Source organism: Gallinula chloropus (assembly GCF_964237585.1).
Source record: "Gallinula chloropus genome assembly, chromosome: 4".
Taxonomy (NCBI): Eukaryota; Metazoa; Chordata; class Aves; order Gruiformes; family Rallidae; genus Gallinula; species Gallinula chloropus.
In genome coordinates this window covers 9,760,898-9,775,237 of record NC_140088.1, presented here as the reverse complement: position 1 = coordinate 9,775,237, position 14,340 = coordinate 9,760,898, and positions in this window count along the sequence as shown.

Genomic DNA, 14,340 nt, shown 5'->3' with positions numbered 1-14,340 from the left:
GTCAGCAGTATAGTGCTTGAAGTGCAGCACAAAGGGATTCCAGCCACTCCAGACAGTCAGTCAACTTCATTGGGGCCCAATTTAAATGTACCTAGCATGGGGACTAAAGAAGTTGGAGACATGGATACACCTGCAAGGTTATGATCTTATTGGCATCACAGAGGTGTGGTGGGGTGGCTTTCTTTAGGAGGAACAGGCAGGGGGGTGAGGAAGGGGTGCAGCACTCTAGTCCAATGACCAGCTGAAGTGCATAGAGCCACCTGGGATGGATGAGGAGCCTACTGAGAGTTTATGGGTCAGGATTAAAGGGATGACAGGGAGAGGGGTCCTGCTACAGGCCACCTGACCAGGGAGACTAAGTGGATGAGGCCCTCTATAAATAGATAGGATCAGCCGCATGTTCACAAGCCCAGGTCCTCATGGGCACCTCAACCACCCCAATATCTGTTGGAAGGATGAAACAACAAGGCACAAGCAATCCAGGAGGTTCCTGGAATGCATTGATGATCACTTCATTCTCCAAGTGATAAAGGAGCCAACAGAGTGAGGTGCTATGCTTGACCCTGTTCTCACCAACAAAGGGAGGCTGCTGGGTAATGTGTAGCTCAAGGGCAGCCTTGGATGCAGTGACCATGAAATAGCGGAGTTTAAGATCCTTGGGGCAGCATAGAGGGCAGACAGCAAGCTCACTAGGCTGGACTTCAGGAGAGCAGACTTGGCCTCTTTAGGGTTCAGCTTGGTAGAATACCATGTGACAAAGCCATGGAGAGAAACGGAGCCCAAGAATGCTGGTTAGTATTCAAGAGTCACCTCCTCCAAGCTCAGGAGCAATGCATCTCAGCAAAGAAGAAGTTAGGCAAAAATGCCAGGAGGCCTGCATGGAGGGACAAGGAGCTCCTGGACAAATTCAAGTACAAAAATGAAGCCTACAGCAAAAGCAGGTAGCCCAGGAGGAATACAGAGAAACTATCAAACCATCTAGCAGCCTACCAGTACCTAAAAGAGGCCTGCAAGAAAGCTGGAGAGGGGGTGGATAGGATGAGAGGGTATAGCTTTAAGACGAAGGAGGGTAGATACAGATTAGGTATTAGGAAAAAATTCTTTACCATGAGGGTGGTGAGACACTGGAACAGGTTGCCCAAGAACTTATGGGTGCCCCATCCTTGGAAGTGTTCAAGGTCAGGTTAGGTGGGGCTTTGGGCAACCTCGTCTAGTGGAAGGTGCTCATGCCCATGTCAGGGTTGTGGAACTAGATGGTCTTTGAGGTCTCTTCCAACCCAAACCGTTCTATGATATGATTTTATGATTAAAGAAGTATTAGGAACGATGATGACCTGGTCCAACACAACACAGAATAACTTCAGCTAAAAAATAGTCAGTCACCCAGAGTGTGCCACTAAGTGATTTTATTGGGTACTTGTTGCTATTTTCATTTGGCATTATGGCTTGGTTTCATTTGCATTAAATGGTAAGCAAAATGAAACCTCAACTTCAATTAGTTTTATTTAAGCATTAAAATAATTGGCTGTTTCATGGAATCTAGCTTCATTTGAGCCAGACTAGGTATCCTTTTTGTCATTATCTTTTCCTATCCTTCAAAGAATGTTTCAAGAAAAATGTTTATAAAAACCCCTTTTTGTTCTGCTAACCCTGCAAACTAAACATGTTCCATTTATTTTTAAATTAAGTGAAAATTAGCCAGGTGTGATAGATAAGCTTTCTATACACAGGTCTAAATATTGACAAAAGGAGACGTGTCACTGGAAAAATCATCAGTCTAGCAATTATCACGTTAGCATGTTAAGTGGAAAAAGATGTGAAACTTCCAAATGTGTCAATACAGATTATTTCATTTCCACCAGCTATCAGCTATACTGTGAACATCAGTGCCTTAATGTATACTCAGCAGCAGGTCGGCTTTTACAACCAAATACCTTGACGTGGCGTCCAAAATTGTCAAATCTGTGGTGAAATCAAGTATATCCCCTTCAGAAATGAGCTGCCAAGCAGCTATTAGACATTTATAGAAGGCCAGAAAGGAGAAGGGTAGAGCCAGAGGACAGGGACATGAAGAAGCAGTCAGTGAGCATTCTTCTCTCACAGGCGAGGCAGTGACTTTCAGGTCCAAACTTCTTTGGACAGGAAGCAGAGGAGAAGGAGCTGGTCATCATTTCCCCAAAAAAGAAGTAGCAGCAGTAAACAAAACATGCTAAGCTGCTTTTTAACAGTAGGTCCAGAAACCAGTTGTGATTTTAACAGCTGGTTCTGCCAGATTAAATCCAACCTCCTTCACTACAGTCCCAAGCCTGTTTCCCATTCCCTGCCCGAAACTGAAGTGGACTTGGGACCCTAAAAAGAAAGCCTTTTCCTCACTCTCTTGCAAACTCTGCTACTCATTTCACATCCCTACATATTAATAATTTCTCAAATAAGGAATATGTTTGCCATTTTGCATCTAGTCAGTGTTGCATTACTTGCAGGGCAGTTTAACTTCTTCTACTGCTGCTGTCCATCAAAGACATTTTCAAGAAGTTAAATTAAGGTGCCTTCACTAATGAGTAGCAGACAAATCGCAAAAGACAGAATAATGATCCGTGTAGTTGAACAGTGTTCATTTAAAACCTGTATTTTTCTTTGCAGTGTAAATAATTCATTCTGAGCCCTGAGTGGACTAGTGCCTACAGTAGATTTGGAGTTGACACTTTTTCTCTGGTGGATAATAGCACTGGCAATATTATAAAATAATAGCTTTTAGGATACATTGTTTTGGAGGAGGTACTTAGAGACAGTTGTCACCCCAGTGTGACCCAACAGCATGAGATAAATACCATTGAGACCAAGCAAACTTCCTTTCAAAGATCTCAATAATAGAAGATTTTTTTAATACTGTGTTTAAAGAATAATACACTTACTTTTAAAAAGCCAGTGTTACATTTTGTGTGCTCAAAACATGAGACATTTTTTGGAATGATTAATCTGAGCTGTATCAATATAAGGTTAGCATCATGGGCAGTGCCTTGCACAAAGCTTGTGGACATCGATAGGGAGAATCCCACCAATTTCAGTGATTTTTAATCAGACTATTACTGTATGTCTCCAGACCACTTTATGCAAGTTCCACAGGCAGTTTTGTTAAAAGCTACAGTATGTAAATGTTGCATTCTGGCTAAATTATGTCCCACCTTAGCTCTCTACAGTGGTCTAATAGACCTTTTCAGGTGATACTGATCAAAATCTTAATTTCATTTGCCCTAATTTTTCCTTAGAAACATCTTTATTTGATATTTTAAGCCTCAGAAGTAAGTTCATTATGCAAGCTGCTGGTGGGATAGTGCAAACATTATTCAGAGCTTGAAACCACTTTACTACAGAAAAAAATCTGCATATGCTAATTTTAATAAGTATTGGCAGATTATTAAGATGTATTGCCTTCCCATCTATTTCCTTCAAGAAATTTAGTATTCTTTGACTTCTCAGCAAGAACACCCAAGCACGTAAAACAGCGACAAAGAAGATGACATTCAGATAAATATCACAATTTTTATATAAAATGCCTCTGTGAACAAATAGGCTTTTCCTATTTTTTCATTGCAAATAGTTTGCACGGTATAAAAGTGAAGATATTTCAATCATCCCATTCATCCCTTTTTCAATGTTCTCAGGAGTCCAGGGCTTGCAATCTCCTGAAACAAATAAGAAGTATTTCAAGATAAAATTTCAACAGCTAACGAGAGATATTTTAAGATTTCCTTTATGTCTTTTTTTATTCTCCCTTGGTGCTCAGCATCATGCAAGATTTGGCCCCAAGTCATGGAGATTTTAGGCAATAGTTTCCCCATGCTTAAATTTTAAAAGTAGTTGCCATAGCAACTGCCAGACACAGCATATGGTGTGTCTGTTACCTCCAAGATAACAGAGCAATTTCTAAAGAATTTTCTTTACAATATGTTACGAACCTTTGTACTTTTTACAATTTTTCAGAGTGCTGTATAAGGTACTGTTGTTCCCTGACATTCTCTTCAAGTTGAATGCTCATTTTGTAACTCTCTCTTTCATATTAGGCAAATATTTCCCTCTCCTCCTTGTCTTTTTGTTCTCCCAATATTCAGGAAAACATAAAAGAATAAAGTGGGGGAAAAGAGACATCTATTAAATTCTATCTAAAGATTTACTTAGTTTTGCTATGATGTTACCTTTCCTTCACCGTGACAATCAAAAAGACAAAAATACAGAAAAAGACAAAATACTGAAGACAAAAATTGTATTAAAACTTCTTCAATATATAGATGCAGGGCAGTCAGACATTTTGCAGAACTATATGCAGCCTCCAGCCCTTGACTCCCATACTTGCCCAGCTTTTCGCCTCCAATAAAGAATTAATATCTGTGCAAAGTGGCCTCAAGGAAGAGGAACTCAGAATCACACCCCTCACCTCTCATTTGGTAGGTAGTACATTCTCCTTGACTAGCAAAGACTTATGTTGCAGTCCTTCATCCAAAATGGATTGGCTCTACAGTGAGTAGCTGCTGAGAAGAAAGCCCGTGGGACAGCTTGCGAGTGGGAAGATGCTGCCTACCTTCCTCCACACACCTGAGAAGGTCCCACTGTCCAGCAGAGCTGCCCCCAGTTAAGCATTCCAATTCTTGCCCTGCTTTGTAGGACCAGAGATTCGGGAAGTAGGCCTTTATTCCTCCTTCTGCCCTTTTGTGGTTGTATAGGCTGAGACAGGATTAAAAGAATAGTTACTAGGATACATAGTAATGTTCTGCTCTGTAATTCTCTGTCCCCTGAGTCCTTCATTCTGACAACTTTCTGCAGTTAAGGCACCTTCTGCATAAATCTTCTAAAAAATTAAAAAATATAACTCCACCAAAACAGGATGTATGAGTGCACATTTAATTCTCCCCCTGAGGAGAAGCTAAGAAAGAGAATGAACCGTTCATTATACACTTAGTTTAATGTGCAACTACAAGGTGCTGACACTACCCTGATGAAGATAGAACATTCTGTAAGAACAGAAAAAAATATTTTAAAGGGAACTTTGCATGTTTGGTTTGGTGAGGATTTTTTTTCCCTTTATTTACTCTTACCACAGTCACTTCTCAGGGAAGGGAGAATCATTCTGCAATTCAGCTGGCATGTGATTACCTTCAAGAGATACTTGGCCAAATGTTGACAAAGAATTGTTTATATTTAATTAACAAGTCACATGGTTCATTGCAGCAGCAATTTTTAGTGTAGGTGTATTTTTTTGAAATTGCCTTTTGCTGCCTGGGCAAGGGGAGGAGACCAAAGAGCAGGTACTATTTCTGGGCAAGCAGAGCTTTCAATAAAGGCTGTGGGAAAAACAGGATAAACTTTTGTGGCTAAAAGAGACTAGTGACAGCATTTTTGTTCCTAGTAATAGCAGCTGAAGTTAACTAATAACCATAGTTACAGGAAAAGCAATGGAAATAACTTCAGGCTTTTAGCTACTAAATGACGTGTAACAGAAGGAGAAGGAGCGTCATATGTGAGTTCCACCTCATCTTAGTCATGTATTATCCATCTATCAGCCTGGAACATTTAGGAGAAGAAAATTACTTACAGTGTCCCGACTGATTGGAGGATGGTGAGAGAATATGGTAAATAATTATTAATAAAAAATTTCCATGTAAAATTTGTGACGAAATGAAAATTCTGTGATGTAGGAAGATACAGTTGTTGTACACCCTGCTCGCTTTTATTAGTGCTGTAGATTATAACATAGTACATAGATAGATCATGATTTAAGGTCACTTGGATGAAATGTTTCTCTCAAAATGCTATTTCATAGGTTCTTATAGCTTAGCTTTCCTTGCCAGCTCATGGGCAGCATTATCAACTGCACGAGACATACACTAGACATTAGGGCCTTCGCAGTTCTCTAAAGGAGCAACAGATCTCTCTCCTAGTTAGTCATTTTCTTCTTCTGAAACCACCGCTTTCCACTTGTTTCCAGAAAAGTTGTGGCAACACCACCACTCAAACTCAATCAGGCAAGGTACTGAGTAACCTGTTTAAGTAGGCCTTGCTTTGAGTGGGGCCAGATGACCTCAGAAGGTCTCTTCCAACCTGAATTATGTGGTGATTCTGTGATTCTATTCAACTCCAGTTCAGGAGAGCTCAGCAGGCAGTGTTTGTCATTGAAGAAACTACTCTATTTGAAAATCTGAGTATGCCTGAGAGAATAGGTCCCTCTTATAAGTGAAAGGGTGTGATTTATGCAAAAGTAGTTTCTGCCACAGAAGGAGAGGTTGGTATTGTCTTCTTTTGGATGCATTTTTGCTACATTGGTATAGATCATGTTGAATTTAGAAGAGTTGTTCCTGATGAAAATATAAATAGCACAGAATCAACTCCTAAACATGAATGCACCATAAATAAAAATAACTGATAAGGTTCCTTTCAGTATGGCTTATTCTATTTCAGGAAACATAGAATCCAATAAGTTATATTCAAATCCCCTCTATAATTAAGTGTAGGTGAAGTATGTCGCTACAGTGTATTACTAACTCCATGTAAACATATTTTCCTCCTGAATGGTTATAAACAGGCACACCATAACCTCATTTTTAGCTTTTTGCCACATTATAAATTCGCTTTTTTCTTTGCAAAATGTCACTTTCTTTCCAGCAGGTTAATCCCAGGAGGTCTGGTAACTACAATTACTCCATTTAAATATTCCACATATCTGTCAAGACTCAAAAGAATTCTGTAGTGTCAGTTTAAATATAAATATATATAATTCTAGTTAATAATCATCACTTCAAGTCTGTTATGAAAACTGTATTACTCATTCAGGGTGTGTGTGATGTTGTGTACGTATGCAGCATTTGTTGCAGCATTTTCATTGATTTATTGCTTAAAAACCCAACCATGCTAACTGCAAAACATCGATGATCTCATGCAGAAAGCAATGCTCTTCAAAGGTAAACTTGTCTATAAATTTATATTCTAATTACTGGAGGAAAAAGCACCAGAAATTTCCTAGCTTTTTACAGAGAGAAAGTTGAGAATGTACATAATATTGAAAAAGCAAATGCTAGAAAAACATTTTTTTGTTTGATTTCTATATCATTTGCACCTAAAGAATTTACCTGTGACCAGAACTTTACTTTTTTTCTTAATAGGGGTTAAGAAGGTTGGGAGAGTTGATGATTTTTTGCCACCTTATCTGCCTTAAACACTACAGTTAAAAGACAAGCATCTTAATGGCTTAAAAACAAGAATTGCAATGTTGAGCAAAAATAGATCACGATATATTGTCCTTACATGCTCGTCAGGTCTTTATTTACTTAGCCTGCTAGAAAAGCCTTTGAAATACAGGTAAAAATGTAACTGTTCTTACAATGAAAGTTTCAGAATAGCAGAACAAATATCCCTATGCCCAGCAAACACAACTAATACCAATGAATAGTATTTCAAAGCTTTTAATCTCCATGACAACCCACCTCAGATTCTTCAATAAAATGCCATTTTACATGCACACAAACATACTCATTTATGCACACCTACCATGTGTTCATAAATATCACCAGTGCTGTGCGTCTTAAACCCATATATAATACCACTGATGTCTTTCTCTTGGAAAACTAATCAATCGGTACTCCAGTTAAAAACTTAATTTGTATCCTTCTGCTTATCTTAACTATTGAATAGACAAAAGGCAAAGAGATACATTAAAAATACAGCTCACATCTAAGGACGTACCTTGAGTTTTGCCAAGCGTCAGGAGAAATACCTGATATATAAATAAATCGGAAGAATTACTTCAAAGACCTACACGACAAAACCAGAAATTGCATAGCAGAATTATTCACAGCACTTTTTCTGTCTCAGAAAGGAAATAGTTGACTTAAATATTATAAGTAGAGTGTTCACTGAGCTGTGTGAGTAAGGATCTAATTGTTGATATGAATCACATACTGATGTAAATGTGGCTCACACCTAATACTGGAAAAATCACGACTAATGTTTAAAAAAATTGTCCCAAGGCTGAAGTTCAATTTAAGCCTCTCCAGAAAATGGGACACTGCAGAGATCTGCCTACACAAAGGAAACCGATACCTGTTGCCATTTGCCCAGCTTATTGTGTTGTGTTCACAAAATCCACTAATTACACACCCATATCTTACCTGTTTTGTGGTTTTAGGGCCGGTTTCCTGGACCACCTGTGCTGCCACAGCTGTAACACACCCACTGGGGGATGCACCACATGTGTGCAGAATGCAGTATTGTCACAAAGGAAAGAAAAAAAGGCTGCTTGGGCCTGGCAGAGGGCTTGCCAAACTTCTTTCATATTCCTGACCTGGATGGATCACTGTACCTGCAATTTGTACCCTCCTCCAGTCTATGGCTGCAAAGGCAGCATGTCCCCTGCCCCCAGGCCTCTGGAGCCTCCACTCCAGTAAATCATGTGAGCATTTCTAAATAACCTGTTTTAACAATCTCTCATATCTAACACCCCTACCCAATTGCAATAGACTTTCTTAGGATTAATTGCACACGTTTCAAGTGCCATCTGTACCTGTTAAGCTATTCTGCAAGGTAATAGCAGATCTCTTTTTCCTGCCTTCTCCCAGGGTGTGTCAAAGTGTAGCCTAACCAACAGTATCAATTTTGGGAGAAGCACTTTTCTATACACACGCACAAAGAGAAGTCAGAAGCAGCTTTCAGCTGGGGCAATAGCTTTCTCTGTGGCATCCCAGGCCATCACTCACTTTCTTGCTCATCACAAGACCTTTTATCCCAATTAGTATGGTCAGTGCACAGCAGATGATATAAAACTCCTGTGAATCTCCCTGCCAACCTGAAAGCAGGTGAGAAACTCAGCAGACAGAACTCTGAAATGCCACCAGGAATCTCTTGTGACAGACACGAACAGGAATTCTCAGCATTCTCCCAGTTCTGTTCCTTACTACCATCCCTGCACTGACCTCTACTGCTGACCAAAGCTACCCACACCTTTATAGAGGGACAAAGGCCACTTGAGCATATTTGCATTGTATATCACAGGACCTTAAGGAAGGGCATTTTGAAGACTTTCAGCATGCATATGAAGACCTCAGCCCATAAGACTCTGGGAAGGCATTATGGATGCAGACTAGTTAGCTCATATACTTTGCTAAAAAGCACACAGAATTGTGCTTCTGAAAAAGTGAGGGGGCAGGGCAAGAGGGGTATTTTGCAGTATTGTAGTAACCAGCACTGCACTGCCTGGCTAGGCTGCAGACAGAGTTACCTATCAGATATGTTAACTCTGCCTATTCATTGGAGAGTACCTGTGTACAAGTGCTAATTTCAGTATCTGCACTAACTTTTGCTGTTGCCTTAGGTGTCTAGCTACAAAAAAAAAGTTTCCTGCAGTCCAGGTACAGCCCCCATGATGTATCAATAGTAATAACAGAATGCTGTCTGTCCCAAAAGCCTCAAGTGTGGCCAACCCCTTGTTCCTTCAACTCCATCAATAGTGAAGTGGTATTGTGCTATACAATAAAGCAAAGGTAACTTGGCAAGCTTTGTGGACAGCGCCAAACTTAGTTATTTTCAAACCTGAGTAAAGTCTGCAGTCAGTTTCACTGCAAGCCGACAAAATGAGGCTGTCAAGATGTATTCCTCAAAATTTCTTGCTCTGCTCTGTAACTTCTTCATATAATACCTTCTCTGCTTGAGAAACTTCAGTATCTTATGAGGAGTGGCTGAGGGAGCTGGGGTTGTTTAGTCTGGAGAAGAGGTGGCTGAGGGGAGAAATTATCACTGCCTATAATTATCTGGAAGTTGGTTGTGGAGAGGTTGGGGATGGTCTCTTCAGCCAAGTGACAGGTGATAGGAAAAGGGGAAATGGTCTTAGGCTGCACCAGGGCAGGTTCAGATTAGATGTTAGGGAAAAGATTCTTCATTGAAAGAGTTAATGGGATGTCGAACAGGCTGCCCAGGGAGGTGGTTGACCATCTTTGGATGTGTTTGAAAGATGGGTAGATGAGGTACTTAGAGATATGGTTAAGTACAGGACAGGTACAGCTGTACTCGATGATCTTAAAGGTCTTTTCCAACCTAGTGATTCTGTGATTCTGTGATTCTGTATGAATACTTATTGAGACAGAAACTCATCTGCCTTCTATATATAAATATATATTTATAATCACCTTTTGTGCATGTTGAATGCTACGTGAAGCCTCAAAATACTAATGTTTGATTGTACTATCTGCCTAGACTGAACATCTGAATTTCATACCTAAAGCATCCCTGAAATGCTTTGTTTTGTAAGTTGATGTCAATAGTGCCAAAAGGCACTGTAGTTGAGTAACCACATTATTTACATTACTTGGGTACTCATTGCTCAAACACAACAAAAGGTAGGAGTTATCTTTTATCTTTATTTCTAAGATGTAAAGAGCCCAAGGTTGGCCTGTCCACCTCTAGAGCACAAATCATTGCAGAACACAAAGCTGTAGAGACTGACCTTACTGTTTTCTCACTATTTCTTTCAGGCACTGTTAAAAATCAAATTAAAAAGACAATGAGGCAGACTTTTTATGGTGCCCGGATATAGGTCAGAGTAGATTAAGAAAGTCACAAGTTCAGAGATACTAATGATAATTTTTACACTATAGCTATCACCTTGGTAACAACTTCATTTTATCTAAAGAACCCTGTGAACAGGTAGCAAAACACTTTCATTGCCACCTGTGTTTCTAATGGAAATCTAATACAGGGACGACAGGTTTTACATGAAATTAGTAGAGCTTTTGAGGTGTCAAGACCCAATGCATGTTATCAGAAAATCCAGTCATGTAACTCATAGTAAGAATAAGCACCTTCTTCCTACTGAATAAGTTGAAGTGTTAAACCAATGCCTCACTTCAAAAAGAAAAAAAAAAAAAGTTGTATATGTTCATTTTATAACTAATGCAACATGCAGTTATTTCTCCAGTCAAAATTACTGTTTGTCTAGGACCCTACTGACATTTACAGGGCCTACAATTAAATAAACAAAAGCTACCTTGCCATCTCTCAGTGACTTGTCCCTGTAAAAATTACATACTGTACTTCTACAGAAATGTATCTTTTCTTCTGTTTAGTTCATTACCTACAGAGAAAAAGTTTTAGGTATCTTTTTATGCCTTGTAGCTGTAGTCTCTAAACTATATGTAATTACTTTCAATGAAAAAAGAAAACTATAATGGGAATAGCTTTATTGTCATATTTTTACTAGTGGGTGTGAGAAGTGATTTAACTTACAGGTACTGATTATTTAATTGTATTGATATAGAGCATACAGCCTACTATGACTAGTGAATCATTCAGACTGACAAGAGGAGGTGTAAAAACTCTTCATGCTTCTATTCTGCCACATCCTTCCAGTTTTACAAAGGAAAAAGCTTTATTCATAGGTGGGGGTTAGTAAGCCATTAAAGTTCTTGATAACAGCTATGAATGCATAAAGCAAATACGTCAAATCCATATGGTGTAATTCTGAAATTAATTGGATAGTGAAACAAACTATTCCAAGAGCTGACTACATCATCAGATACACAACATAGCTGACTCTAAGCCTACATACGGTTTAAAAATAATTTTTGTAAACTTCACAAAATTAAGCTTATACATAAATTTCCTATTCTAATGTGTTCTGTTTCATTTGTTAGTGTGTGACCTTTATTCAACACAGTTGTTGCATAAACCCATTTACTTGTTTAGACGTGAAAAGACACCACAAACTATTAAAGTCTTAGCTATATCATTATGTATGAAAGTAATTGCACTGTGTATTTTTAAACCTATGGCCCTGCAGCAGTAGTTGATTAAAAGAACATGAATTTAGTCTGCAAAATAATTGTGCTTTGGACAATACTTGACCAAAAATAATTAGCAGAATTTAGATAAATTCTCAGTCTGGCTTTCAGCAACCTGAATAGAAAAAGCTACCTATAGATAGGCTTGAATATGACTGTTTGAGTTACACAGTAATATATTGCAGGAATAATAGAGCTTAGATTTTAGATGTGCAACAAAGCACAGGCTTTTGGCACAAAAAAAAGACTAGTTTTCTTCCTAATCAGTTTTGTTATTTTTTTACTAAACACAAGATGATGAAATCCAAGCAAGTAGTGGATTCACATAAATCTCTTAATTTAAGTATAATTTTTAATGAGGATAATTAAAATTAAGATGCAAGTCATCTGCATTCTTGAAAGTTAGAATTTTGTATAGCTATAGCCAACAATAGGTTTTAAAGTTATACTTTTCTTACTGTTTTCCATACAGTATTAAAATACGTAACTTTCTGTTTGTGTGGGGGGTTCACTATGCAGTATACATATATAAAATTGTCCTTTTTTATTTTCAGTAGCATAAGTAATTGCATTATTCTGAGAAGCTGAGTAAAAGTAATGTCCTGAAAGCATTAACTAATTTGCCTGGTAACAGAAACATTAAGCATAAGATGAGATTTTTCTTTTTATTATTTTTTTCCTTGGTATTAACAGAATAAACAAAATAAGGCAAGAGCTGTGTTAGAAGAGATCCAGCAGTGGTAAAAGAGTTGTGAACTAGTGATTAGGTTCCCTAAATAGCGAAAGAGTTCCTTTTAAGTACTGCCACGTGCTTGTTTTGCCAGAAATGAAGTGGTTTTCTTTAACAAATTACTGAAAATCTGCCTGGTACTTGTAGTCCAAGAAGAGCAATGTTGTTGAAGGGAAATCTTTTCTCCCTTTTTTTGTTTTGTACAAAAGACAACCACAAAGGGTCTGCCTGCAGGGCCAAAATCTCAGAAGATGAAGTTGAGAAGAGCTGTACATTCTGCACAACTCTACAAGTGGCACCTTAGTAATGGATCAAGGGAAGAAAGCTGGCGTATCTGGACAACTCTTCAGTGAGAACAAATTCGATTTTATGGAGAAAAAGCAAATGACGTTTTTGGCTGGCTAGCTATCTTCAGGTAAGGAAGCTAAGTAATGCATTGTGAAAAGCATTATTACAATTTCACTCGGATGACACTTGAAATGAAAATAATCCTGGTCCAAGATGAATTTTGAAGATGCTGCCAGAAGAGTCTTTGTGCTGGTAAATTTAGCACAGCTTACTTTAACAACTTCATGATTGTTGATGATTTCCAAGTTGCTTTTCAGCACAGTGAATAACAGTATTTTCATTTAAACATTAACTAAAAACTCTAAGTATGGCAAATCACCCGATTTATCAATTTATAATTACTAAAAGGATGAAACCACTAGAATTGAACTCACCCTTTGAAATGACAGGATTGAAGAGAATCATAAGAACAACTTAGAGACCTGAATAGGGAATCTGAGCATTAATACAGGATGTTGTAAGTCTGATAAAGAATTCTATTAAAATATTTTTATTCAGCATCAAATTGTAAAAAATATTTTTAGATGAAGTGAAAAATCATAAAATTGTAAAGCTTAAAGAACAGATAATGCAATTATAACAAGATACAGGTGAGCTACTTAAATTATCATATTCCACTTAACAACTCAGTGATCATAATAATTTTGCAACTCTATTATATCCTGAGCTATGAAGAATAAATTAGAAAATCATTGACTCCATCTAGTGGTAATTTTCTGTAATTTTCACTTGGAACTCTGCTTCAGTAGGGAGCTATTCCAAGCTTAGATCCTAACGCGGTACACTTCAAGGAACAACAGATAACAAGAGCAACCCGCTTGATTGGTATACTAAATGTTTTTAGACTTTTTAAAGTATTGAAGTAAATCAGTTTAAAATCCTATGCTGAAGTGTACAAATTTTAATCTTAGGAAAATCAATGGGTAGTAATGCTCATATCTCTTCCAAGAATTATGCTCAAATGTCTTGCAAAGAAAATTCAATGTCATTTGGTCAGGACAATCCTCACTAGCAACACAGGCTGGGGGATGATGTGATAGGGAGCTGTCCTGTGGAAAAGGACTTGGGATTACTGATGGATGAAAAGCTGGACGTGAGCCAACAATGTGCACTCTCAGCCCAGAAAGCCATCCGCATCCTGGGTTGCATCAGAAGAAGTGTGGCCAGCAGATCAAGAGAGGTGATTCTCCCCCTCTACTCAGTGCTTAAATGTGAACGTTGAAAGCACTCACTGGTGAAATTACTCAAAGATTGTTCTGAGTGAGTAAACTTGGCAAAGAGAGTGCTCCTCCACAAGCAGTATAAACAGAACATGTCAATAAAGAAGCTCACTTACCCTCTGCTGGTTTTAATCAGCCACAGTTGATTCACAGAATTTGTACAGCCAAGCCCTCTCCCACTCAAACTCCTCTTCCTTTGACAAGAGTACTAACACAAATTCACTGG